The sequence below is a fragment of the Aotus nancymaae genome, unplaced genomic scaffold, assembly GCF_030222135.1.
Source record: "Aotus nancymaae isolate 86718 unplaced genomic scaffold, 86718_ANA_hifiasm-v0.15.2.pri h1tg000036l, whole genome shotgun sequence".
Classification (NCBI taxonomy): Eukaryota; Metazoa; Chordata; class Mammalia; order Primates; family Aotidae; genus Aotus; species Aotus nancymaae.
Window position 1 is genome coordinate 47,821,172 of NW_026988450.1, and position 26,298 is coordinate 47,847,469.

General features: G+C 40.5%; 1 long non-coding RNA gene across 1 annotated transcript; it reads right to left on the bottom strand.

The window, feature by feature from the left end:
- Positions 1-9,799: 9,799 nt before the first annotated feature.
- Positions 9,800-26,096, bottom strand: LOC135278039 (uncharacterized). Its single transcript, XR_010345587.1, has 4 exons — positions 25,915-26,096; positions 11,222-11,270; positions 10,321-10,413; positions 9,800-9,870 (listed from the first exon to the last, which is right to left on the bottom strand). It is a non-coding gene; the product is annotated as an uncharacterized LOC135278039 (long non-coding RNA).
- Positions 26,097-26,298: the final 202 nt, after the last annotated feature.

A 26,298-nucleotide genomic window follows, 5' to 3' on the forward strand; every position in this document is an offset into this window, starting at 1 on the left:
TGTGTCGTGGGCAGCAAGAATGAGGCTGGTGAGGAGCACAGGGGCCAGGTCATCAACCACACTGCAGCTGTGTGCCTGGGGGTTCAGAGTTTAACCTGGGGCAGTGGAAGGGTTTAAACAGGAGAGTGTCATGATCAGAGCTGCACTTTAGAAAGGCAACTCTAGGGGCCTTCAGAATCAAGAAGATTTTTCAAGAGGTTATTGCAGCCACAATGGTGAGACAGTGAGGGCCTCAATTATGAAAGTGTGGCAGGTGTGTGACCTTCACATGCCCAGCTCCTTCTTGTGATTAAGTCAGAAGTTCAGGCTGGCATCTCCTTGGAGATTTTCTCTGCTCTCCTAGAAAGTGATCTTCATATGGCTAAAGCCTCCTCACCTTTGAGCGCAGATGTCACATCTCAAAGAGGCCTTCAACATTCTAAGGGAGCAACACCCCCAACCATCAGCCTGACTCAAGTATAATTTCCATGAGGACAGGACTCATCTATCTTACTGTTCTCTGTACTCCAGAGTCCACACAGAGTAGGAGCTTAAGAGCATGTGTTTAGTGGATGAATGTCAAATGAACTAAAGCCATCTCATCTTCAGGCAATATGTGGAAGTTCCTCAAGCCTACACGAGTATAGAGAAAGGCTCTTGTGGCAAGGTCTTGGTTGAAAAGACAGAGGTTACAGAGTCAGAGGGACCTTCAGATATGACCATTCTCTGAGCCTCTTGTCTTCTGTGTTACTACAGCTCTACTGGCCTAAAGTGTGTTGTTAGTTCTTTAATGTAATTAACAATTAGCTCTAAGGAGTATGAAATTACATTTTTGTTAGAAACTGTCTTCCCTAACTACATGGAAAAATTCATTTTTGGAATGGATTAAAGCAACATGAGATTAAAGAAAAAGAAGAGGAGAAGACAAAGAAGGATGAGGAAAGGAGGGTGAGGAGGAATAGAAAAAGAAAGAGGAGCTGAGCATGGTCACTCATGCCTGTGATCCCAACATTGTGGGAGGTCAAGGTGGGAGAATCGCTTGAGGCCAGGAGTTTGAGACCAGCCTGGTCCACATGTCGGGTTTTTTTTTTAAACAGAGTCTCGTTCTGTCGCCAGGCTGGAGTGCAATGGCACGATCTTGGCTCACTGCAACCTCTGCCTCCTGGGTTCAGCCGATTCTCCTGCCTCAGCCTCCTAAGTAGCTGGGATTACAAGTGTGCATCACCATACCCAGCTAATTTTTAGTTGAGATGGGGTTTCACCTGTGGGAGGCCGAGGCCGGTGGATCAGGAGGTCAGGAAATCAAGACCATCCTGGCCAACATGGTGAAACCCAGTCTCTACTAAAAATTTTTTTCAAACAGTCAGGTATGGTAATGCAAACCTGTAGTCCTACCTACTCGAGAGGCTGAGGTGTGAGGATCTCTTAAGCCCAGAGGTTCGAGGGTGTAACGAACTACGATTGTGTCACTGTACTCCAACCTGGGCAACAGAGTGAGATCTGCTCTTAAATAATAAATAAATAAATGAAAAAGAAAAAAGAAGAAGGCAGAGCCAAGAGACGGAAAGACAAGAGAATGATGTATATCATTCAGCTACATCTCTTAGACTTTGCAATTCTATGAACCAACAAGTTGCCTTTCAAGCTAAACTAATTTATATTGGCTTTGGGCACTTTCAAGTAAAAATGCCCTGACCCACTTAATAACAAATCAAATAATCAATCTATCCCTACACTTATCTATTAATATGTTCTTCAAGGACATAGTTCACAATTCACTCTTTGAATTCTTTTCCTTTATCTTTTCTACTCTCGTCTTTTCCTTGAGATTTTTAAAAAAGCTGGAGGGTGGAAAAAACTTTGCAGGGGCAATTCTCACAGTTTATTTTTGTGTTTCTCTCAAATCTCCTTACATGTTTATGTAAGATACTACTGTGGGTCTCATGTTATCCACAGAATCTTAAAAGGGATTATTAGCATAGCTGTGTGGCTTTCGCCCTTTAAAATAAACCCCATCTTACTTGGAATTTGTATTCCTCAAGGGACCATTTTTTCCAGATACACATCATACTAAATATTTTAATCAAATGTGTGATCAAAAATATTTTCCATTTTACTTCTTTTATTTATTTAATGGATTCATGTTACCCATTCTTTTTGGAAGAGAATTAATTTGGAATAAAAGCTCAGCTTTTATATTCCAAAATATGAAAAAAATAATTTCTTGTTTCTGGGACATATAAAATGTCAATCTAATTGTGCATTGTTTGGTATAGTCATGTGTAGTTCTAAGGAATATGAAATTATGTATACTAATATTAAATTAATTTTTCCTAGGGTATCTCTCTCATACTTAAATGAGTTTGGTATAGGGTATGACGAGCAGGTATAGATCCTTTTAGGATTCTCACATTCTTTCTTTCTTTTTTTTTTTTTCTTTTTTCTTTTTGAGATGGAGTCTCACTCTGTCACCCAGGCTGGAGTGCAGTAGTGTGATCTCGGCTCACGGCAACCTCTGCCTCCCAGGTTCAAGCAATTCTCCTGCCTCAGCCTCCCGAGTAGCTGGGACTACAGGCACGCACCACCACGCTCAGTTAATTTTTGTATTTTTAGTAAAGATGGGTTTTCACCATGTTGGCCAGGATGGTCTCAATCTCTTGACCCTGTGATCCACCTGCCTCAGCCTCCTAAAGTGCTGGGATTACAGGCGTGCGCACCACACCTGGCCGGACTCTCACATTATTTCAATTATCACTCTTTCATTACATAATATTGTCAGACAGTCCCACATATCTCTATCTTTGAATCCCATGGCACCAAGCTCAGGGAGTGGTTCCTACCTTCAACACAGTTCAGAAAAGGTCCTGGGTTGGCCGGGCGTGGTGGCTTACGTCTGTAATCCCAACACTTTGGGAGGCCGAGGTGGGCGAATCACAAGGTCAGGAGTTTGAGACCAGCCTGGCCAACATGGTGAAACCCTGTCTCTACTAAAAATACAAAAATTAGCCGGGTGCAGTGGCAGGGGCCTGTAATCCCAGATACTCGGGAGGCTGAGGCAGGAGAATCCCTTGAAACCGGAAGGCAGAGTTTGCAGCGAGCTGAGATCGTGCCATTGCACTCCAGCCTGGGGCACAAAAAAGAAAAAGATAAGGTCGCGGGTTGAGGCAGAAGTTGGTTCGGTACCAGGGAGTGAGCCCTATTCTTACTGCTGGTCTCTGGTCTGTCTGGCTAAGCCTTGGCCTGTGTTTTCTTCCACTGCTGTTTTCCCTCCCCTGCTTTCACACCTCCTGGTTCTTACTGTCCCTCTGGGTCTAGTCTTTCACTGGCTCTATTTTATGGCTGGTCCTGACTTCTCTGCTACTGCACATTCTGGCTTCTACTGCTCCATGGGTTGCTGACCTCTGACTGCTTTTTAACCCTTCCAAGTCTTGCATCTAGCCACTCATTTATGCTCCACAATCCTAGTGCTGATGCATCACATCTGCCAACACTTAGAGATAATGGAAGTGGGGAAGCTCAGACAGAATCAGAAACCAAAAAAAAGACACCAACTACTGAAACTGACTCAAGAAGAAATGGAAAGTCTGAAAAGAACTATGTAAGAAGATTGATTTAGTAATTAGTAACAAATAATTAATTTGTAATTTTTGTAATGCCCATAAAGAAAGACCCAGGCCCAGATATCATCCCCACTGAATTCTAGCAAACATTCCGTGAGGATACCAACTTTTCACAAACTCTTCCAAAAAGAAAAGAGGTAGGAACACTTCCTTCCCAAATCATTCTGTGAGATCAATATTACCTAGATATCAAAATCACACCTATATATCACAAGAAAAGAATAGACTAATGTCTCTTATGAACATGAATGTAACTAGGCAAGAAAAAGAAATAAAAGGCATTGCATTTGGAAAGGAAGAAGTAAACTGCTTTTATTTATTTATTTTTTAGATGGAGTCTTGTTCTGTCACTCAGGCTGGAGTGCAATGATGTGATCTCGGCTTGCTGCAACCTCCACCTTCCAGGTTCAAGTTCTCCTGCCTCAGCCTCCTGAGTAGCTGGGATTACAGGTGCCCATCACAAAGTCCAGCTGATTTTTATATTTTTAGTAGAGATGGGGTTTTACCATGTTGGCCAGGCTGATCTCAAACTCCTGACCTCAAGTGATCCACCCACCTTGGCCTCCCAAAGTGCTAGAATTACAGCCATGAGCCACTGTGCCTGGCTTAAAACTATTTTTAAAGATGACATAATCTTGTATATAGAAAATCCTTAGAAATCCACAAAAAATTATAGTTAAATGAATTCAGCAATGCTACAGGATACAAGCATTAATATACAAAATTATTAATTAATATGCAAAAATTAATTGTATTTTTATACCTTTGCAATGATCATTTAAAATTAAGAAAATTCATTTACAGTAAATTTAACAAAAGAAGCACAACGTACTCTGAAAACTAAAAACATTCTGTAAAGAAATTAAAGAATATCTAAATAAATGGAAAAATGTCCCATGTTCAAGGATCAAAATACTTAACATTGTTAACATGTTATTAATACTCTCCAAGGCTGGGCATGGTGACTCACACTTATAATCCCAGGACTTTGGAAGGCCGAGGTGGGCAGATCACTTTGCGGTCAGGAGTTTGAGACCAGCCTGGCAAATATCGAGAAACACCATCTCTACTAAAAATACAAAAATTAGCCAGGTGTGGTGGCATGCACCTGTAATCTCAGCTACTAGGGAGGCTGAGGCATGAGATTCACTTGAAACTGGGGGGCAGAGGTTGCAGTGAACTGAGATCATGCCACTGCATTCCAGACTGGGCGACAGATTGAGACGCTGTCTCAAAACCATCACCACAACAAAATGTTAATATTCTCCAAACTGATCTATAGATTCAATGCAATTCCAGTATCATCTCAAATGACAGCTTTGTACAAATCTACAAGCTGATTCTTAAATTCATATAGAATTGCAAGGGACCCAGAGTAGCCAAAACAATTTTGAAAAAGAAGAATAAAGTAGGAAAATTCAAATGTCTCAATTTCAAAACTTACTACAAAGCAACGGTAATCAAGACAATGTGGTACTGGTACAAGGACAGACATATAGAGCAGTCGGAGAGTCTAGAAATAAATTTATATAACTATGGTCAATCAACTGATTTTTGACAAAAGAACCAAGATCATTCAATGGGGAAGGAATAGTTTTTTCAATAAATGATGAGACACTGGATAACCACATGCAAAAAAATGAAGTTGGATACTTACCTCACACTATTTTTAAAAATTAACTCAAAATTGCTTAGTGACATCATAGAAGAGCAAAAACTATAAACTATTAGAGAAAAATATAGGGGTATATCTTCATGACCTTAGATTCAGCCATAGTTTCTCAGATATGATACCAAAAGCAAGAGCAACGCAAGAAAAAAGTAAATATATTAGACATGGTCAACATTAAGAGCTTTTGTGCTGAGGGGTTTGTATCTAGACTATATAAAGAAGTCTTTCAGGCTGGGCGCAGTGGCTCACACCTGTAATCTCAGCACTTTGGGAAGTTGAGGCAGGAGGATTATTAGAGATCAGGAGTCTGAAACCAACCTGGTCAAAATGATGAAATCCCATCTCTACTGAAAATACAAAAATTAGCTGAGAGGCTGAGGCAGGAGAATCCCTTGAACCTGGGAGGCGGAGGTGGCTGAGAGCTGAGATCATATCATTGCACTCCAGCCTGGGTGACAGAGTGAGTGAGACTCCATCTCAAAAAAAAAAAAAAAGAACTCTTTCAACTCAATAATAAAAAGCCAAATAACACAATTTTAAAATGAGCAAATGTCTGAATAGATGTTTACCAAGAAAGAGATACAAATAAATGGCCAATAAGCACATGAAAAAATGGTTGACATTATTAGTCACTAAGGAGATGCAAATTGAAGCCACAGTGAGATAGCATTTCACACAGTAGGCTGGCTAGAATAAAAAAGTCAAATAGCAATTAAGTGTTTGAAGATGTTTGAAAGTTAGAACTCTCATACACTACTAGTGGGAATGTAAAATGGCACAACCACTTTGGAAAACAGTCTGGGTGCGCCTCAAACTATTAAACATAAGATTACCATAAATAACCCAGCGATTTCACTCTTAGGTATATGCCCAAGAGAGATGAAAACATTTGTCCACACAGACACTTGTATTCAAATGTTTATAGCAGCATTATTATAAGAGCCTAAAGGTGGAAACAACCCAAATGTCCACCAACCAGTGAACAGATAAATGAAATGTGGCGCATCTATGTAATGGAATATTACTGGGCCATGAAATAGAACAAAGTACTGATAGACTACTGTAACATAGATGAACCTTGAAAACATTATAGTAAGGGAAAGGAACCAGTCACAAAAGACTACATCTCATAGGATTCCATGTATAGAAAAGTCCAGAACAGAGAAATCTATAAAGTAAAAACCTGGATTAATACTTGCTTAGGGCAGGGGAGGACAGTGGGTAGAGAGTGAGGGAGCAGGTAGCTAAAGTTTAGGGGGTTTCTTCTTGAGATGATGAAAATATTCTAAAATTGACTATGGTAATGGTTGCACATATTTGTGAATGTACTGAAGGCCACCGAATCACACACTTAAAACGGTGAATTGTATAGTATGAGAATTATATCGCAATAAAGCTTTAGAAACAAACAAACAGGACCAGGCACAGTGGCTCATGCCTGTAATCCCAGCACTTTGGGAGGCCATGGTGGGCAGATCACCTGAGGTCAGGAGTTCGAGACTAGCCTGGCCAACGTGGTGAAACCCCGCCTCTATAAAAAAAAAAAAAAAAAAAAAAAAAAAAAACAAATAATAACCAAATCCACCCAAGGATTGTATTTGAAGACTTTTCAGAACATTGAAAACTTTGAACATCTAGTGCAGATTCCTCCTGAAGGTTTAGCTTCATGGATCTGTTTATTTTGCAATTAACAAAGGTTAAAGGCACATTCTCTAGTCTCTTGAAAACTGTTACTTGGGAGCTTAGAATTTCTAGTTATGATTCTAAGCACAAGAACAGCACCTGTCATGTCTTTCAAAGGAGAATGTGTTTGCCTTATTAACAAATCAAGAGTACTAAGTTTCTATTAAAAGAGCAGAATAAAAAAAAAGATTAAATGGCTTCTTTGCTCATTGTTTAGAGAAGTATGGTAGTGAATAATAGGTCAAACTTCTTTAAGAGTTACTAGCATTTCAAGTTCTTTAAAAACATACATTAAAGTCCATTTAAATCTTCTAAGAGTGACATCAATGACCACAAAATAGAAGCTGATTGAGTATTTCAAGTTAAAATTAATTACTAGACCAACTACCAGCCATAAGCAATTAAACTAAATACAGAGTCATTGAGATAGGGATAAGAGGAAAAGAAAAATATAAATCCTGATGAAAGAGCTGTAACAATATCTGGATAGGAGGATAGTAACAGAATCAGTTAGATGCAGAACTGGAGAAAGGAGAAAAGGAAAAGAAAAGCCTGTGTGAAATATTTAACTGGGTGTTGAAAAATATAATTTTGATAGGCTCATTTTTAAAAACTAATTTCTCACATGTTTACCAATGGCTGGATGTGCAAATGGACAACAATTTTTATCATGCAATAAAATGAGTTTTAAAAATATAAGGTAGGGACAGGCAGGGTGGCTCACGCCTGTAATCACAGCCCTAGGGACGCCAAGGTGGACAGATCACGTGAAATCAGGAGTTCAAGACCAGCCTGGCCAACATGACGAAACCCTGTATCTACTAAAAATACAAAAATTAGCCTGGTGTGATGGTGTGCATCTATAGTATATATATACACTACTAAATATATATGGTAGACCTGGTAATATTTATTTATTTATTTATTTATTTATCGAGACAGAGTCTCACTCTGTTGCCCAGCTAGAATGCAATGGCACCATCTTGGCTCACTGAAACCTCTGCCTCCTGGGTTCAAGCAATTCTCCTGCCTCAGCCTCCTGAGTAGCTGGGACTACAGGCACACGCCACCACGCCTGGTTAATTGTTGTATGTTTAGTACAAACAGGGTTTTACCATGTTCAAGACCAGCCAAACTCCTGATGTCATGATCCATCCGCCTCAGCCTCCCAACGTGCTGGGAGGTGCGAGCCACTGCGCCAGTCCCAAGCTACTATGCCAGGCCCAGTAATTTTTTAAAAAAAACACTCTCTTGTACCTGTGTCTTATGTTTAGCAAAAAGAAAAAAAAGAAAATTGAGTTTCTAGACTTAATCATTATTTTCTCTGTCTGAAAGGCTAGTGGGAGTGGTCAAGCCTCTAAAAGGGAGATCTTTGCAGATTGGCAGCAATGTGAATGAAGAAAGGATTACTGAATATTTGTCAGTTAGAGGAAAGCCAACTCAGTGTCTATAAGAATAAATCGTTCTTTACTATTCTTTCAGAAGGAAAACAAATTTACGGAGAAAGAGGGGAAAACATGAATTTATTTGATTTGGGGAAAATCTTTGAAAAATTTTCACACCAGTCGCTATTCCTTAATTGAATTAGCTTAGGGTTTTACTATGAGAAAAGAATTAACATCAAGGTAGTAGGGCAGAGACATCATTAAATGGAGAAGTGTAAATTGTGGTATTTCCTGAGGAAGCAATTATGGGTCAGTCTGATTTAATGGTTTATTATGTTTTGGAAAAGACAGTAAAATCTCTACATTTGAAAATGATACTAAGTTTTTATAGGGAATGAGATGTCAAAATGACAAGGATAAACTATGCAAAGCAAAAACAGAATAATTTTGGCCTATATATAAGTTAACAAGCACATTAGTGGGAAAATCATCCAAGCTCTAGTTATACATGGATTTCATTGCTGAGTCACCATGGGGCACAGGACTCTAGGCGTCACTAAGGCTGCTTTTTAAAGATATCCCAATGTGCTGCTGACAATCAAAAAATCAGCACAAGATTACTGGAAACAAGATGACTGACACTGTTGATTTTCCTATCCATGAACAACATGGCTGTCATGACTCCTCTCAGCACATTTGGCTTGGAGACCCAGAAGCATGAATGGAAGTAGCTGGCCATGGAGGGCATGCTTTTCTACCCTGTGCAATCGTATCACACAGCATGGTCACGCTTATGCATAAGGACAGAATGTGGGTTGGCCACATCACTGGTAAGAAACCAGATAGCATTTCTTCGGCTCTGATAGGCACCAGAAAATGGAGGAACGTTTATTGAGAAGTTATGATGTGAAAGGCACTCTGCTGGGTTTAGGAAGGATATGCAGATAAATTAGACAGAGTGCTTGCCTACTTGGGCTCCAAGTCTACTCAGAGAACTAGAACTATTGTAATATGGAGGAGGTGATAATTCTTTTTTTTTTTTTTTTAAAGACGGGGTTTCATCACGTTGGTCTGGCTGGTCTTGAACTCCCGACCTCAGGTGATCCGCCCACCTTGGCCTCCAAAGTGCTTGGATTACAGGCGTGAGCCACCGCACCCGGCTAGGAGTTGATAATTATGCTGTCTGAGAGGTATGGCTGTGGGTGGGAAACAGATTCTGTTATTTATTTATGCATCAGTTAATTCAACTAATATTTGTTGAATACCATTATTTGTTCATGTATTAATCAATATTTATTTACTGCCATGTGTCAGACACTTTTCTAGGTGCTGGGATATAGCAGTAAACAAGACAAGGTCCCTATTCTCATGAAGTTAGGACAGATTTTTAAAGAGATCAAAATAGATGTGATAACATTAAATAGGTAAGTGCTGTGAAGAAAACAACACAAACGGATGTGATGGAGTGGCTGGAGATTGATGGCTCCTTTATATGGGGTCAGAAGTATCCCAGTGAGGTGGCCTCTGATACCTGTTGATGAGAAGAAGCCTGCTGTGGGAAAATGCCCAGGGAGAGCTTTCCAGACAGAGGGAACAGCAAGTGGGAAGGCCCTGAGGTGGGAAGGAGCTCGGTGTGCTTGAAAAGCAGATCAGTTATTGCTCAGCAAGCCTGGAGAAGCCAGAGAGACAAGGCTTGAGGAAGACCTGGTTCTTCCTTTTGTGGATCCCTCAACCCTCAGAGCCCAACAGAAGAAAGAGAACATGTCAGCAAGTATATGATAGCATGCAAATTGCACAGATTTACAAGGGAGATCAATTTTCTTTTAAATGTGAAACAGGAGTGAAAGATCATAGGTTATGAATTATATTTTCAGAAAGAGCTAGGAGCATAATGCTGAGGAAGAGGGACTATGGACACTATGGACCAGGGTACCATAAAAACAAAAAAATCTGGACACAGGGTGGGTGTGGTGGCTCACACCTGTAATTCCAACACTTTGGGAGGCCAAGGTGGGCAGATCACTTGAGTCCAGGAGTTCGAGATCAACTTGAGCAAGATGGTGAAACCCCATCCCTACAAAAAAAAAAAAAAAATTAGCCAGGTGTAGTGATACATGCCTGTAGTCCTGGCTACTGAGGAGGCTGAGATGAGAGGACTGCTTGAACCCAGGAGGCAGAGGTTGCATTGAGCTGAGATCACGCCACTGGACTCCAGCCTGGGGGACAGAGCAACACTCTATCCCAAAAGAAAAAGAAAAAATCTGGACACCAGGCTAAGTTAACTGTACTGTGGGAGTAGAAGCAGCTGCAAGAGCGGCAAAGAGCGTACCGTCCAGGACTGGGATATGGGCTGCAAGGCTAAGCTCCTTACACCTGAAAGGTCAATCAAATCCACCTCCTCTTCCACCAGAAACCTCTCAGGACTCACTCTAGGGAGGAGAAACACTTTACATGTCATGCCTTGCAGTGTATCATTAGGGCTTCATTTCTTTGGATATTTAGTCTTCAAGAGGTCTCTGTTACGAGAATGGCAGCACCTTGGTATGAACTTTATCTATAATTATAGTCCTTCCATGTTTATAACAAGGCAAGAGATAGTAATGAGGCACTTGCAGCTTCTGAATCAGAACAGAGTAAAGAGATGGTTTTAAGGAGGCAGCAGAGACAGCCTTGTGAACCAGGTGCACTGTTCATGGACTTGCCTCATTGTGGATCCTAGAGAAAATTTATTATTTGAAGTCTCAGTTTCCTCACCTGAAAGAATGTCAGCCTGAGAGATTTGTTATAGAGATTTAATTGGATAATTTAAAGGAAAGTACCTGCCAGATTCAGTAAATGCTAAGTGATCTTTTTTCTCAGTCAAGCCTGTGGCCCCAACTCACCCAAATCTTGGAGGCCCACTCTGGGTGGGGAATAGGGAGTCCACAGATCCTAGGAGAAAGGGCAGAAAGAAGGTGAGGTGAGTAGGAGAAGCTAGTACTACTTACAAGGCAATGAATTGAGGAAAGATGTGTGAAAAATGAAATTGAGCTTCATGCCAAAAAGGATTCTGAGAAGAGAAACTCTGGAAATTCTGGAGTAATGTATTTTCACCCTTCTTAATGCAGGAAGCTAACACAGACACTGGTTTCAAGGGTGTTAAAATATAATAGGGCTAAAATCATTTATTGCCAGGATTTTGATAACAAAATCCAAACATAAGAACTATCAACCCCACTTGCCAGAACTTAAACCAAGTTAATCTCAAATCAATGCACAGTATATCCAACAAGGGAAAACATTTTTTACACTGTCTTTAGCTTTGTAAATTCATAGGCCCCTTTAATACCTTGTTAGTCTAGGTTCACATCAATTGTTTCTTGCCAGGAAAATGGGTTTTTCATTTGGAGATGGCTCAATGCCAGACTGAACAGGGCTTTTTAGAGACATTGGAACTCTCAAATGTCACCAGTCACAGTCAATGCAATTTCAAGCGCATGTGATTTTAGTTAATGTAATCATTTAAAGAATGAAAAAGGCAGAAAGGAGGACGCTGGTATCAGAGGGATGCAAAATCTATTGAAATGGCATCTACTGAAGTAGGAGTCAGGCGACGTAAATGAGGCCCTTAGTTCTATCAATAAACCAAGGTAGGACTTAATTGGATGAAGTGACACATGTCTAATGTTTTTCATTCTTAATGTACACACAACAGGTTGAAACCAGCCTAGCAGAGATTCAGACACTCACTCGGTGGATTGGCCAATTTAGTCTGAGGCAAGGAGGCACTCCCAAACATACCAGACTCCTTGGAAATATGTTAAGTGGTACTGATGATGGCCAGGGCTGCCAAGGATGTCAAATGTATTTAAAAGTGAGTGGAGCCCAAGCCTGCTGCCCTCTGGGTGAAGACGTGGTTGATTTCAGGAGGATATGATTCTTTTTTTGTGGTATGAGCAGGAGGCCCCCAGCCAAGGATCTTACCTGACACAGACAACATCAACATAATATGAAGGACGCTAGAGTTGCAGCTCTTGCCTTTGTGAAAATAGTGAGAATTGTGTTATCATTGAGATGAGCAGCATTTGCCTTTTTATTCTCTTTGTTTAATTTCCTTTTAGGAAGGGCAGTACAACATTGAGCTGAAGGCAGATTATCAGTTAGATTCCCTGGGTTTCAACACTGGCTCTCCCACTGGCTAAATGAGTGACATTAGGCAAGTCGCTTAACCGCCATGTGCCTCAGTCTCCCCATATATATAACAGAGATAACAGTAACATCCACCTCAAAGATTTACTTTGAGAAATTCATAAATACACACACGCACACACACACCACAAACTGTTTACAGCACACCTAGCATGTGGTAATAAGTAAAGTTATTGGTTGTTATATTTCTGTGTGGGTGATTGAAAAAATAATACATATTTACTATAAAACAACCAGTATACAAAAAATTTTTAAATGAAAACAATGCATTACCATTCATATTCTCACTATCCATAGGCAATGGAAACATTTTGGGAAAGAAATACAAGGTAGAAACAACCATTTGCCTATGCAATATTTATTCTTTCCTTCTTCCTTGTTAACTACATCCTGATTTTGTTGTGGGTAGCAAACTGTATTTCTCAGCCTTCCTTGCAAATAAGATCAGGCATGTGACTAATTTATGACCAATGAGATGCAAACGGAAGTTGTTGGGTGGGGCTTCTAGGAACAGCTGGATTTTACTCCAGTTTGTCATCAATCTTCCTCCTTCCTGCTGTCTAAAACATGGGAGTGATGGCTGAAGTTCCAGCAACCATCTTGTAAACCTGAGTACAAAAAGCACACCATGGGAATGGTGGAATATAAAACTAGAAAGAGACTGAGTCTCTACTAAGAACATTATAGAACAGCTGTACCTGCCAGGAATTGCTGTCTTCTGGATCTTTCATTTGGTGAGAGAAAACCTCTCCTCGTCGAAGCCACTAGCGATTGAAAATTTCTGTTTTCATATAGCTAAACTAGATTCCCGAGTACTTCCATTGTCTCTACCTTGTATTAAATACTCTGTTTCCTGAATCTCATGGTTTCTTTTTTCTTGGTTGATTCCCCTATGTTGGTGGAGCGTGTCCCAGGTAAATTCATGAGAAAGGTACGTAACTGGCAAACTTTCTGAGATTTAAGAGTTTAGGTAAAATACTTGTTTATCTGCTACATCAAAGGTCAGAATAACAGTAGCTTAAATAAGATAGAAGTTTATATCTGTCACATAACACTCTGTAAGAACCCAAGGCTAATATGGTAAACTCTGGTGTATTCAATTAGCACTTTCATCCTCAACCAGTAGTTTTTTGTGGTTCATATTGGCTGCTTCCACTCCTTCTATTACAGCTACATTTTAGTCAGAAAGAAATAAGAGGTAGAAAAAACAAGCTCCTTTCTCTTTAGGATATGGCCCAGAAGTTGCATATATCACTTCAGCTTTCATCACACTTTATAGAACCTAGTCACATGGTCACACCTAGATGCCAGGAAGGATTAGAAATACAGTCTTTTGCAGGGCAACCAATAGAAGCCATACATAATTTATTACTATAAAAGAAGAGGCCAGGTGTGGTGGCTCACACCTGTAATCCCAGTGCTTTAGAAGGCCAAAGTGGGAGGATTACATGAGTCCAGGAGTTCAAGACCAGACAGGGCAACATAGCAAAACACTGTCTCTACAGAAAGTTTTCTAACAATTGGGTGGGTGTAGTGGACCCAGTTTGAAACCAGGTTAATTTTGCCAGAGCTTGTGTTCCTTCCTCTATACCTCTCAACCTCCCAACATAAGCAATCCAAAATGGCCTTTCTGTGCCATATAGTTTACTAATTTTTTTTTTTTTAAGACAGGGTTTCACTCTGTTGCCCAGGCTGGAGTGCAATGACATGATCATAGCTCATTGCAGCCTCAACCTCCTGGGCTTAAGCAATCCTCTTGCCTCAGCCTCCCAAGTAGCTAGAACTACAGGTGTGCACCACCACACCCAGCCAATCTTTAAAAATGTTTTTAGAGATGGTGTTTCACTGTGTTGCCCAGGCTGGTCTTTGTCCTCCCGCCTTGGTCCCCGCAAACACTAGGATTATAGACATGAGCCACTGTGTCTAGCCTAGTTTGCTATTTTTAAAGCACAGGTCATTTCTCAGGTGTACTCCCTAATAAAGTTATACCACGTGCCTTTAAAATAGCAGTAGGCCAATGCCATTGGCTACAGAGTACCATTATGGACATCAAAGTCCATTCTGAAATCCATCAAAGTCTATATTACCTTGCAACACAGTGGAGTATCAAAGCCCCATTACTGCCCTACAGTGATCACTGTGTGAAATAGCCCACTAGGTTTTCTGCAAGGTCTGTCGCCTGCCCACAGCGCAACACGCAGGGCTGCCACAGACTATTTCTTCCTCCTGGCCACACAGTCCCCTAGTCTGGAGTGGGCAGAGGATCTGCAAGCAACACTTCCAGGGTGCAGGACCGTGTGCCCTCTTGCTGTGTGTTGCTGCCTGCACACTGTGGCTGCTGCTTTCTGCTCTATCTATACCCTATAGTTTTTAGACCACGGTGCTCAGATCTCTTAGGCATGTTGCTGACGGAGCAGAAATTCCAAATTTTGTGAAGTTCTCAAAGCACTCACTGTTGAGAAAGTATCTGTGTCTAGTTTTTGAATTCTGCCTATTTAGAGTCTGCAAACTGAGTGTTCATTTTGCAGAGTCAGTAGTGGCCTTACATCATCAACAATAAACATTCACTGGAAGCCTGTTATGTCTAGGGCTGTGGGCAGCTACCTACATGGTGTAATTGGATCTCCTCTAGAATCGGGCTCTCACCCTGTGACTGTTTAATGCAGTCTAGGAGGTTATGAACCCCTCAACCCAGGTGAACAGAGACATTAATTGACCCATGACTAACCAGCTTTTGACAAGGTGCTTTGCTGTGGCAAGATGTGGGGCTGCTAAATTTCACTGAAACAGGTAGTTCAAGGCACAAGTGCTCTGGGGTGGTGAGGCATTGCAGTAGGAAGAATATGAGATGGGTAGGAACACTGGAAAGAGTTTATTGAATATGTACTACGTGTCAGGCGTTCTGTATACATTAGCTGGTGTAAGTCAGACTCCCCAGGAAACAGACTCTGAAATGGAGAGTTGAATGTAGAGGTTCACTGGGAAGTGATCTCAGCACCAATTCCTGAGAGGACTGAAGGAAATGGGATTGGGTAGAGGAAAAAATGAAGGAATAGTTAGAGGTTTCAACCAATCCTGCTCCAGGAAGTTGCTAGAACTGGGTTGGCCCTTCATAGGTGTCCTAAGTTGAAGTAAGGGAGTGGACCTTCATGCTCTTCCTACACACAATTGATAAGTCAGTAGATGCCAGATGCCCCTGGGAAGGGGCACAATTTTGGACTGAATACCTTCAGCTGAAGACAATTTCTGGCCGAGGCTCAGTTGTGAACTGTTAACAGGTAATTCTCTTGGCAGGAGGGGAGCCAGAGAAGAGTGCCTTGATCCTGAAAGGGTGATCTGGACCACACACCGCAACATCCACCACATTATATCATTTAATCCACAGGACAATCCTATGAAGTTGTCATTATAATTATCATTTCAAAATGGGGAAACTGGCCTGGCGCAGTGGCTCACGCCTGTAATCCCAACACTTTGGGAGGCCTATTCGAGTAGATTGCTTGAGCCCAGGAGTTGGAGACCAGTCTGGGCAACATGGTGAAACCCTGCCTATACAAAAAATCAAAAATCAGTTGGGTGTGGTGGCACATGCCGGTAGTCCCAGGTACGGGAGGGTGGGGTGAGAGGATCAGTTGAGCCTGGGAGGCGGAGGTTGCAGTGAGCAGAGATCGCGCCACTGCACTCCAGCCTGAGCAATAGGAGTGAAACCATGTCTTGAAAAAATAATTTTTTAATGGGGAAACTGAGGCTCAGGAAGTTTATCTAACTTGTCTAGGCTCACATAGCTGGGTTAGATTGACTAAAACATCCATATGTTTTCTGCTATGCCACGCTGCCTCAGAAAGGAAAAAGCAAAGGGGTGAGGGCATGGAAAAACGCTGGAGACAGCCTCACCCACTGCACAATTTTGTCAGAAATGGGTCAGAAGATGCAGATTACAAAGTGGTTATGAGCACAGTCTCTGGAGCTACTCTAACCGGTTTGTAGCTCAGCTTCATTGCTTCCCAACCTTGGGCAAGAATTTAACCTCTCCATGCACCAGTTTTCTCATTTCTGAAATGGAAATAATAATAGTTTATGTCTCATAGGGTTATTACAGAGCTTAAATGAAAGAATAAATGCAGCACATGCCAGAGCCTAGGACTGAGCCAGGCCTATAATAAGCCCCTGGTAAAGGTTAGCTACTATTATAATATTCCCATTTACGGTAACTCTTTTGACAGTGCAGGAATACTCTCTTAGGGGCTCTGCTGAGACTTGCCTACCATTTCAAAGAATGATGCCTGTCCCTGAGCACCACACATAGCCTCATCCACAGTGAAGGCTCTAGATGTTTCACCGATCTGAATAATTTTTAAAATCCAGCTTTTAGATAGTCAGGATGACTCCTGAAATATGAAAGGGAGCAAGTGCCAACCATACCTACACCTTCAATGTATAATCCTGGAGGCAGAATACATAAAACTGTAAAAAAAAAAAAAAAAAAAAAACACCTCTTTATTGTCTGCTAAACAAAATACCTTTTGTTGAAGTCAACTTTGTAGAAATCTTGGACAGTGCATGAGTGGAAGCTATTCAATTCTCAAAGAAGCCTCAGTTGAGTTTTGTAATCCAAATCCCACAGCCTAGGGAGAAAGATCATTAACCTTATTGCTGCAATTTCACCACCACTTCCTCTGGATAGCAAAGCTCAGGGAGCATATTTGCATGTTTCTTAGGTGTGTGGCCCATTTGTTACTGTATATCCCCCAGCCCCGCTGGAGCCACTCAGTGAGTTCTGCCATAGCTCAGTTCTGCCTACCATGTAGCCATGTGATAAAAAGACCTGGAAATTTAAACCAATCACTCCTTTAAAAAATAATTTTTAAGAAGAAAATAATTTAACCAAGTATAGTGGGTTAAATGGTGGCTTCCAAAAAGATATGTCCACTTGGAACCTGTGAACATGACCTTATTTAGAAAAGGGGATCTAGGGCAGTGGTTTGTGCCTGTAAATCCCAGCACTTTGGGAGGACAGGGCTGTGGATGGCTTGAGCTCAGGAGTCTGAGACCAGCCTGGGCAACATAGTAAGACTTCGTCTCTACTAAAAATTTAAAAAAAAAAAAAAAAAAGATAGCTGTGGTGGCACATGCTTGTGGTCCCAGCTACTCAAGAGGCTGAGGTGGGAGGATGGCCTAAGCCTGGGAGGTCAAGGCTGTAGTGAGCTGTGATCATTCCACTGCACCTGAGTTTGTGTGACAGAGTGAGACCTTGATGAAAGAAAGCAAGAGAGAAAGAAAGAAAGAGAGAGAGGAAGGAAGGAAGGAAGGAAGGAAGGAAGGAAGGAAGGAAGGAGGGAAGGAGGGAAAAATAGAAAAGAAAAGGAGTTTTTGCTGATATCATTAAGAATCTCATGCTGGGTCTGGTGGCTGTCACCTGTAATCCCAGCACTTTAGGAGGCCTAGGTGGGCTGATCACTCGAGTCCAGGAGTTGGAGACCAGCCTAGCCAATGTGGTGAAAACCAATCTCTACCCAAAATGCAAAAATTAGCTGGACGTGGTGGCTCATACTTGTAATCTCAGCTACTCAGGAGGCTGAGGCTGAGGCATTAGTATCTCTTGAGCCCGGGAGGTAGAGGTTACAGTGAGTGGAAATCATGCCACTGCACTCCAGCCTGGGTGACAAAGTGAGACCCTGTCTCAAAAAATAAGTAAATAAAATAAAAAAGAATCTCTAGATGTAATTATCCTGAATAATATGGGCAGGCCTTAAATTCAGTGATAGGTGTCCTTATAGAGAATGGCAGAAGGAGATTTGAGAAACACAGAAAATAAGGCCATATGAAGACAGAGGTAGAGATTAGAGTTATGCAGCCACAGCTAAGGGATGCCACCAAAGCTGGGAGAGGCAAGGGAGGATTTTCCCCTAGAGTCTTCAGAGTGAGCACTGTCCTGCCAGCTCCTTTATGTCAGACTTTTGGTCTCCAAAACTATGAAAGAATAAACTCCTGTTGTTTTAAGCCACCAACCTTGTGATAATTTGTTACAGCAGCCACAGGAAACTAATACGGCAAGACTGGCTAACTCAAATAGACAGTCTTGCTTCATTGCTTCCTATATAACCCATATGTGTGTGTGTGTGTATATATATCCATACACACATATGGGTTACATAGGAACCCATCTGTGCTATCCATCAAGATGTGTATATATATGTATATACATATATATATTTTTTTTGAGACAAAGTCTCCCTCTGTCACCCAGGCTGGAGTGTAGTGGTATGATCATAGTTCACTGCAGTCTTTCTTGAACTCCTGGTCTCAAGCAATCCTCTCACCTCAGCCTCCCCAATAGCTTGGACTACAGTGGCACACCCATCACATCCTGCTATTTTTCTTTTTTTTGCAGAGATGGGGCCTCACTATGTTGCCCAGGCTGTTCTCAAATTCCTGGCCTCAAGCAATCCCCTCACCCTAGCCTCCCAAAGAGCTGGGATTACAGGCATGAGCCACCACACCTGGACCTTATTTATGATTTTTAAATATATTCAGTAAATTAAAAATGCAAGCTGTAAACAACATTATCCAATTTTTATTTTGAAATGATACATGACAACTATCCGTTACCCAGTGATTGTGTGCACTACATATTTTTCTGAATAAATAATTGGAAGCCTTTAAACTCATATAGCATCAATGGATAGGTCCCAGATCCTATTCCTTTGTCCAGATTTGAGGAAGGCACTTCTGAGATTGAGCCAATCTTCCTCAATAATGAAGTAGAAATATTCAGTTCTTTTCCCATCAATAGACTCAGATTGAAGATCAAAAACGGAAGTATCTATAGAAGCCAGGCAGAAATATTCTTTAATGATGTTGATACCATAGAGAGGCATCCTGGGTACTGTGGCAAACTGGAAAGAGCATTCTTGCTTGAGTGGAGCTCCAACTCATCTCCAACTGCCTGTTGTCACAAAGAAGTTAGGCTGAATGTTATCAAATCTTCTGATTTTTAAAGAGATACTGGAAATTTTGGTTTTTATATGAAAACTCCTGTTTTTTAAATGCAAGCATCTAATTCAAATTATCTTAAAACATTTTTCAGTCCAAATAAAATCCAGAAGCTCAGTCCTTCGTTTCCATTTGTGCTTTAGACCTTTATAAATAAACACCATTTCATTCTTCCCAGAGGTCAAAAGACATCAAGGTTTCAGAACACAGTGCCTAGGCTTCTTTGTTGGAAGAGATCTGGAAAAATTCCTCTCATTCTTTGCTGATGAGCCTACAGCCTTGAACACAAGATACAGTTAACTCTGTAATCAAGTTATTCTGCCACGTGAAATTTTTCACAAACTGTCCTGCTAAGTAAACAGTGTGCCAGGTATATGGTGTATCTCAGTGCATGGTACGTCATCACCATGATGATGAGTATGAGTTTTTAATGATGAGTATGAGTTGGATAGTCCAACAGTAGGGATAGGGGTAGGATAATGTGGTACCCAAAAAATAGTAGAAGAGGCTTTATTTCTCAGGCCATCACAGTACCAGATGCTTATTGACCAAACCTGCAGGGTCTGTTCAAAGGTGAAGGACCCTATTCTCTCCATTACACTCAGTATCAAGCAGAGTCATAGAAAACTTCCATTGTGACACCAAAGGCAATGGTTCTTGGTGTTCAGTCTGTCCCCCAACACCACTGCTCCCCATCCCCATCAAATGTCCAGTCCTGTCTGGGGTACAACCTGGGAGCAGCTGGTCCACTTAGCCCCCTTCGGCTTTTGAGATCCCTCTGCTTCTTGGATAATCCAGCACCTCTAGGAACCTAGGGCTTGAGAGGTTGGGTAAGGAAAAGTCTTTTAATTCCACTAGAGAACAAAAGCAGGCTCACTTGACTGCTTGGAAGAGTGGGGTCAAAGACCAAGAGGGAAAAATTCTACTTATTGTTTTCATGTTTTCTTACTATAAGAAACCTAAGAGAAATTAATCTCTCAATGGATCCAGCTACCACATTATTGTATTCAGGAGAAATGTCCCTAAATTCCAGAATTTGGAGTCTGCCCTAGAGTCAGAAATCAATGATCTCTGGCTGCTATTTGAGAAGCTAACAAGCCAAGTAGTGCCCAGGAATGATAAAACAAAGGCATAGGCAAGAGAGGCAGAGAGGCATTTGTGTTGGGAAGGTCCACAGGAACACTCTACTACACTGTGGCTCCCCAAAGCTTTGTTCTCCTGCCCAGGTCTAGAGGAAAGTCTCTTAAGGCCAGGATATTATAGATGACTTCTAGGACTGGAACAATGACTTGCTCCTAGTAGGGCTCAATAAACTTGTTGCTTTATTGTCTCTAAGAAGCAGTGCAAAAGTGAGAAAGCCTCAGTCTCTCTGTTTCAGCTTCTCCAAAATGTGACTAACAGCAGCACCCCTGTCTATTGCTGAGAACTGCTGTGCAGATCAAAAGAGAAAAATATGTGTATATTTAAATGTAGGCAATGTGCTTGTAAATTTGCATTTTGAAAAGCTAGAAATGCCCTTGAGTGAACTGCCAACTCCTTGCAGAAAAGATAAAGGAACTTTTGTTCTGCCTAGAACAACAAGATCCTGGCTATTCCATTAAAACTCTAACATAGCCTTGCAGTGTTATCTAAGAATTTGTTACACACTTTGTAAGCTTTGTTAGCTAGAACAATTAGATAGATAACTGTGATTCTGAATTATAACATCTGTTCCAAAAAGTTTTAGAAACAATATGCATTACCATATAACTAAAGATTCAAAGTAAACAGGTCTTTTAAGGTTTATCTAGGCTATGTAATGGCAATACAAATGGGCGTTTTGATAACAAAGCAGTATTAGGTCAGTACTTGCAACTCCTTGTGAGTCTGGAATTTAAAATAATAGGCAGTTTGACAGCCTCCAGATTGTCTCTGTTCTAGCTCAGGAGACTGTACAGTCTACTTTTCAAACTCCAAAGCTTAAGGTGTTGGAACAAATGCCTTCAACTGATTATTTAGACTTTTCACTCTTAGGCTCACTTAAAAAAATTTAGCAGTAGCATGTTAATAAATTCAGTCATTCCATGTTTTGTGGGGGAAAAAACTTGAAAAAATATTGAAATAATTATTATATAGTACTTTAAAAATGTTTTCCAGACACTTTTAAGACAATAATAAAATAAAAGAATTATAGAGATTGAGGAAACCTAAAAGAAATAGTTGCTGGTCTAATTTTATAAATAAAGAAACTGGCCCCAGAGGTCTGGGTGAACTGACCTGCTCAAACTGGTATTAGTAAATCACAACCAAATTTGTTGCAAAAACAAAAAGACTTTTTGGAGTGCAGTGGCGTGATCTCAGCTTACTGCAACCTCTGCCTCCCTGGCTCAAGTGAGTCTTGTGTCTTAGCCTCCTGAGTAGCTGGGATTACAGGTGTGAGCCACTATGCCCAGCTAATCATTGTATGGGTTTCACCATTTGACCAGGCTGGTCTCGAACCCCTGGGCTCAAGTGATCTACCCACCTCAGCCTCCCAAAGTGCTGGGATTACAGGGGTAAACTACCAAGCCTGGCCAAAAGTCTATTGATAGAGAATTCTTTTAGAAAGAGGGCTATTACAAATTGGTGTTTTTTTGTTTACTGTTTTTGAGATGGAGTCTTGCTCTGTCACCCAGGTTGGAGTGCAATGGCACGATCTCGGCTCACTGCAACCTCCGCCTCCTGGGTTCAAGGGATTCTCCTGCCTCAGCCTCTCAAGTAGCTAGGATTGCAGGTGTGAGCCACAGCACCTGGCCATAAATTGGTGTATTTGTGTAAGCACACTCAGATACCAAAATCCACAGATACTCAAGTCCCTAATATGAAATGGCATAGCATTTTCATATAACCTATGCACATCCTCCTGTAATCCCAGCTACTTGGGTGGCTGAAGCAGGAGAACTGCTTGAACCTAAAAGACGGAGGGTGCAGCAAGCCGAAATTGCACCACTGCCCTCTGGCCTGGGTGACAGAGCGAGACTGCATCTCAAAAAAATAAATAAAACAAAATAAATATAAAATAAGCAGCAAGTAATAAGTCATTAGCAAAAAAGAAGTGAGAAATGTGCTTTAAAATGGTATATAACATAACCACATTTATTTAAGAATGTATTCCAATATCAAATGGCAAATTTCAACAATGCACAAACTGCAATTACTTTTGCACCAAACGGATACCTCATAAAAATGTGATAGAATGTGTGACTAAATTTTTAGGTTATTTGTAAAGTTAGAGGTATCATAAAAGGTATAATCTTCTTCTGAAAATTTTATTTTAACTGAACTCTGGTGTTCATTTTCTGGGAAAGGATAAGAATCAAGAATAAAAATCAAACTCCATTAAGAAAATAAAAAGACAAGCCACAGACTGGGAGAAAATATTTGCATATCTGATAAAGGATAGGCAAGACCTGAAAAGATCTCACTTCACCAAAGAAGATATACAGATTGAAGTAAGTATATGAAAAGAAGTTCAATATCATATGTCATTAGGGAATTATAAATTAAAACAAAAATTAGTAACTACTACACACCTATTTGAATAGCTAAAATGGAAAACACTGACAACACAAAATGCTGATGAGCATGTGGAGCAACAAAACCTTCAATTCACTGCAAATGATACAGCCAGGGTGAAAGTTCAGTCTGGCAGTTTTTGGTAAAACTAAACACTCTTAATCATGCAGCAATAGTTTTGCTCCTTGGTATCACCCAAACTTATGTCTACCCCAAAACCTGCATATGAATGTTTAGTTAATAAATAAATAACATATTTATGCCAATAACATATAGCATATTATTATTTAGTTAATAATAAACATAGCAGCTTCATTCATAATTGCTAAAACTTGAACACGAAGACAATTTCCTTCAACAGGTTAATGGGCAGACAAGTCGTAGTACATCCATACAATGGATATCATTCAGCACTAACATGTAATGAGTTATCAAGCCATGAAAAGACACAGAGGATCCTTAAGTGCATATTACTAAGTGAAAGAAGCCAATCGCAAAAGGCTACATACTATATGATTCCAACTACATGACATTCTGGAAAAGGCAAAACTATGGAGACAGTAAAACGTCGGTTATTCCTGGAGTTGTGGGGAAGAGATGGAAGAACAGGTGGACCACAGGAGCATTTCAGAGCAGTAAAACTCTTCTGTCTGATACTGTTATAGTGGGTATATGTCATCATACGTTTGTAAAAACCCATAGAATGCAACACACAAATAATTAACCCTAATGTAAACTGTGGACTTTAGTTAATAATAATGAATCAAAATTGGCTCATCAATTATAACAAATGTACCATACTAATGCAAGATATTAATAATCAGGGAAACTTCAGGGGCCGAGGGAAAGGCAAGGAGATATGTGGGAACTCTCTGTACTTTTCAGTCATTTTTTTCTTTAAACCTAAAATTGCTCTTAAAGTCTGTTAATTTAAAAAATATCAAACCCTATAATTTTGTCTAAATACATGATCAAAATTTCCCTATGAATTAATGAAAGAAAAGTGTATGCATCGCAAAAAAAAATAATTCCAGAAGCTAGCATTTTATTTCTTGTTTATCAGAAGAAAAAAATATGCAAAATTTAATAAATGAAAATGAGAATTAGGCCAAGGAGGGAGAAGGCCAGAAGCTTGAGGCCAGGAGGTTGAGGCCACAGTGAGCTAGTGTCATGCTACTGCACTCCAGCCTGGGTGGCAGAGCAAGACCCTGTCTCTAAAAAAAATTTTTTTCTATTCAAAACAGATTTTTAAAGATGAGAACTGACCATATTTGAAATAAATATTTCATGATACGATTTTATAATTAATTTTAACTATATTTATGTAATAATATATAGCAAATCCAAAATAAATAAAAAATTTATCCATGGCTTATTCCTGAAAAATTAGGTACTCATGAAAAACATTTAAAATAATCAGAATCATTCACCTGTACTGCTTTGGCTGTTTATAGTTGCTTCCCTTTCCTTTATAATTTTTTTTTTTTTAATTTTTGTGGGTACATAGTAGGTGTATATGATTATGGGTTCCTTTCTAATCGATTTTAGGAATAAGTAATTGGAGAGGTAAAAAAATAATCAATATTTAAATATATTGGCATTCACTCTTTCATACCAATATCTTTTTTTTTTTTTTTGCGGTGGAGTCTTGCTCTGTTGCCCAGGCTGGAGTGCAATGGTGCAGTCTCGGCTCACTGCCACCTCTGTCTCCCAGGTTCAAGCCATTCTCCTGTCCTCAGCATCAAGTAGCTGGGATTATAGGTGCGTGCCACCATGTTCAGCTAGTTTTTGTATTTTCAGTAGAGATGGGGTTTCACCATGTTGGTCAGGCTGGTCTCAAACTCCTGACCTCAGGTGATCCACCCACCTCGGCCTCCCAAAGTGCCGGGATTACAGGCATAAGCCACCACACCCAGCCCAATATCCTCTTCTTTTCCTCACCAGGTAATGCATTCTTTAACAGCTGCCTTATTTAGAGGACCCACTAGGAAAGGGCTGCTCAGATTAAAGACGAAAGATGTTAAACAACAATTATCATTACTCCTACCATCACACTCAACCACATATCTCAAAGCCAAAATGCCTATTTCTAATGCTGGTTTTACTCTTAGAAATAAGGTTTTCTAAATAAGGGTTTCTAAGCCCTATGTGGGAACCACATCATTGTAGGAGCCTTCTCTTTGGTGTCCTGGGAATTCTCATACCCAAGGCCATCATGATTTGGGATGGTGATGGGTCTATCTTTCTTTGCAAAGTGAGAAAAGGGCTATGATAAGCACAAGCACATTATCAGCAAGAGTTGTTTTGTTTTGTTTTGTTTTGTTTTGATTTGTTTGAGAAAGTACTAAAAGAAAGTTGAATACCTGACATGGAATCTTTCAAAACTATCCAGGCACCCTTACGCAAAACTAATTTATCCCCCATTTTCCCTCTACTGTTCTCCTTCCATAGCTAAGGGTGAGAGGGGAGTCCAGAATCTGCATTTTTAAAAAGCGCCCTCCAGGCAATGCTGATGATTAACCATCCAGTTTGGAAACCACCCAACAATGTACATTCACTGGGGCTTGATGAGGTCATTCTCCACCATTCATCACATCCCTTATGGATTAGGCTGGTCTGCCAGAAAGTACAGCATATTACAAAATTTCATCGAAACTATCTAAATCACTCTCTTAGGCTAAGATATTTGGAAATCCAAACACTCTTTCTCTATTACTTAAGTCATTTGGTTCCAAGTAACACATCAATTTAAGATAAATAAAAAGAGGAGTTTATTTTAAGGACAATAAACATCTAAAGAAATCCAATACCAAAACTGCTGCCTGGTCTCAGGAGGGACTGCAACCAGGCATTTCTTTACCTGTCTTGCTTCTGTTTTCTTCTCCCTGTGCTCTAATCTTTTTTCTTGAAGACAGAGGGGCTGCTCCATTCCTAAAGCAGATGGTAATGCCACTGTCCATGAGTCGTAACATTTCCTCCACTGATGAGTCTAGCTCAGAGAGATCTCTCCATCCTTTTTCCAAATTCCTGAAGAAGGGACATTGAATGGCCTATTTAGAATAAAAAATTCACTACTTAATTCCATCCACTGAAGCCAGAGGGGCAGAGTCACATATAAATAGGGTTTCTGGGGGGTGACCTTAGCATGTTGGGAACAGGGAGGGAAGAGCAAAGGAAGCAATGAAGGGAGTCATTCTAAGAAGAGCAGGAGTTCCCCAAGGAACTACTACATCCTGTAAGCTCC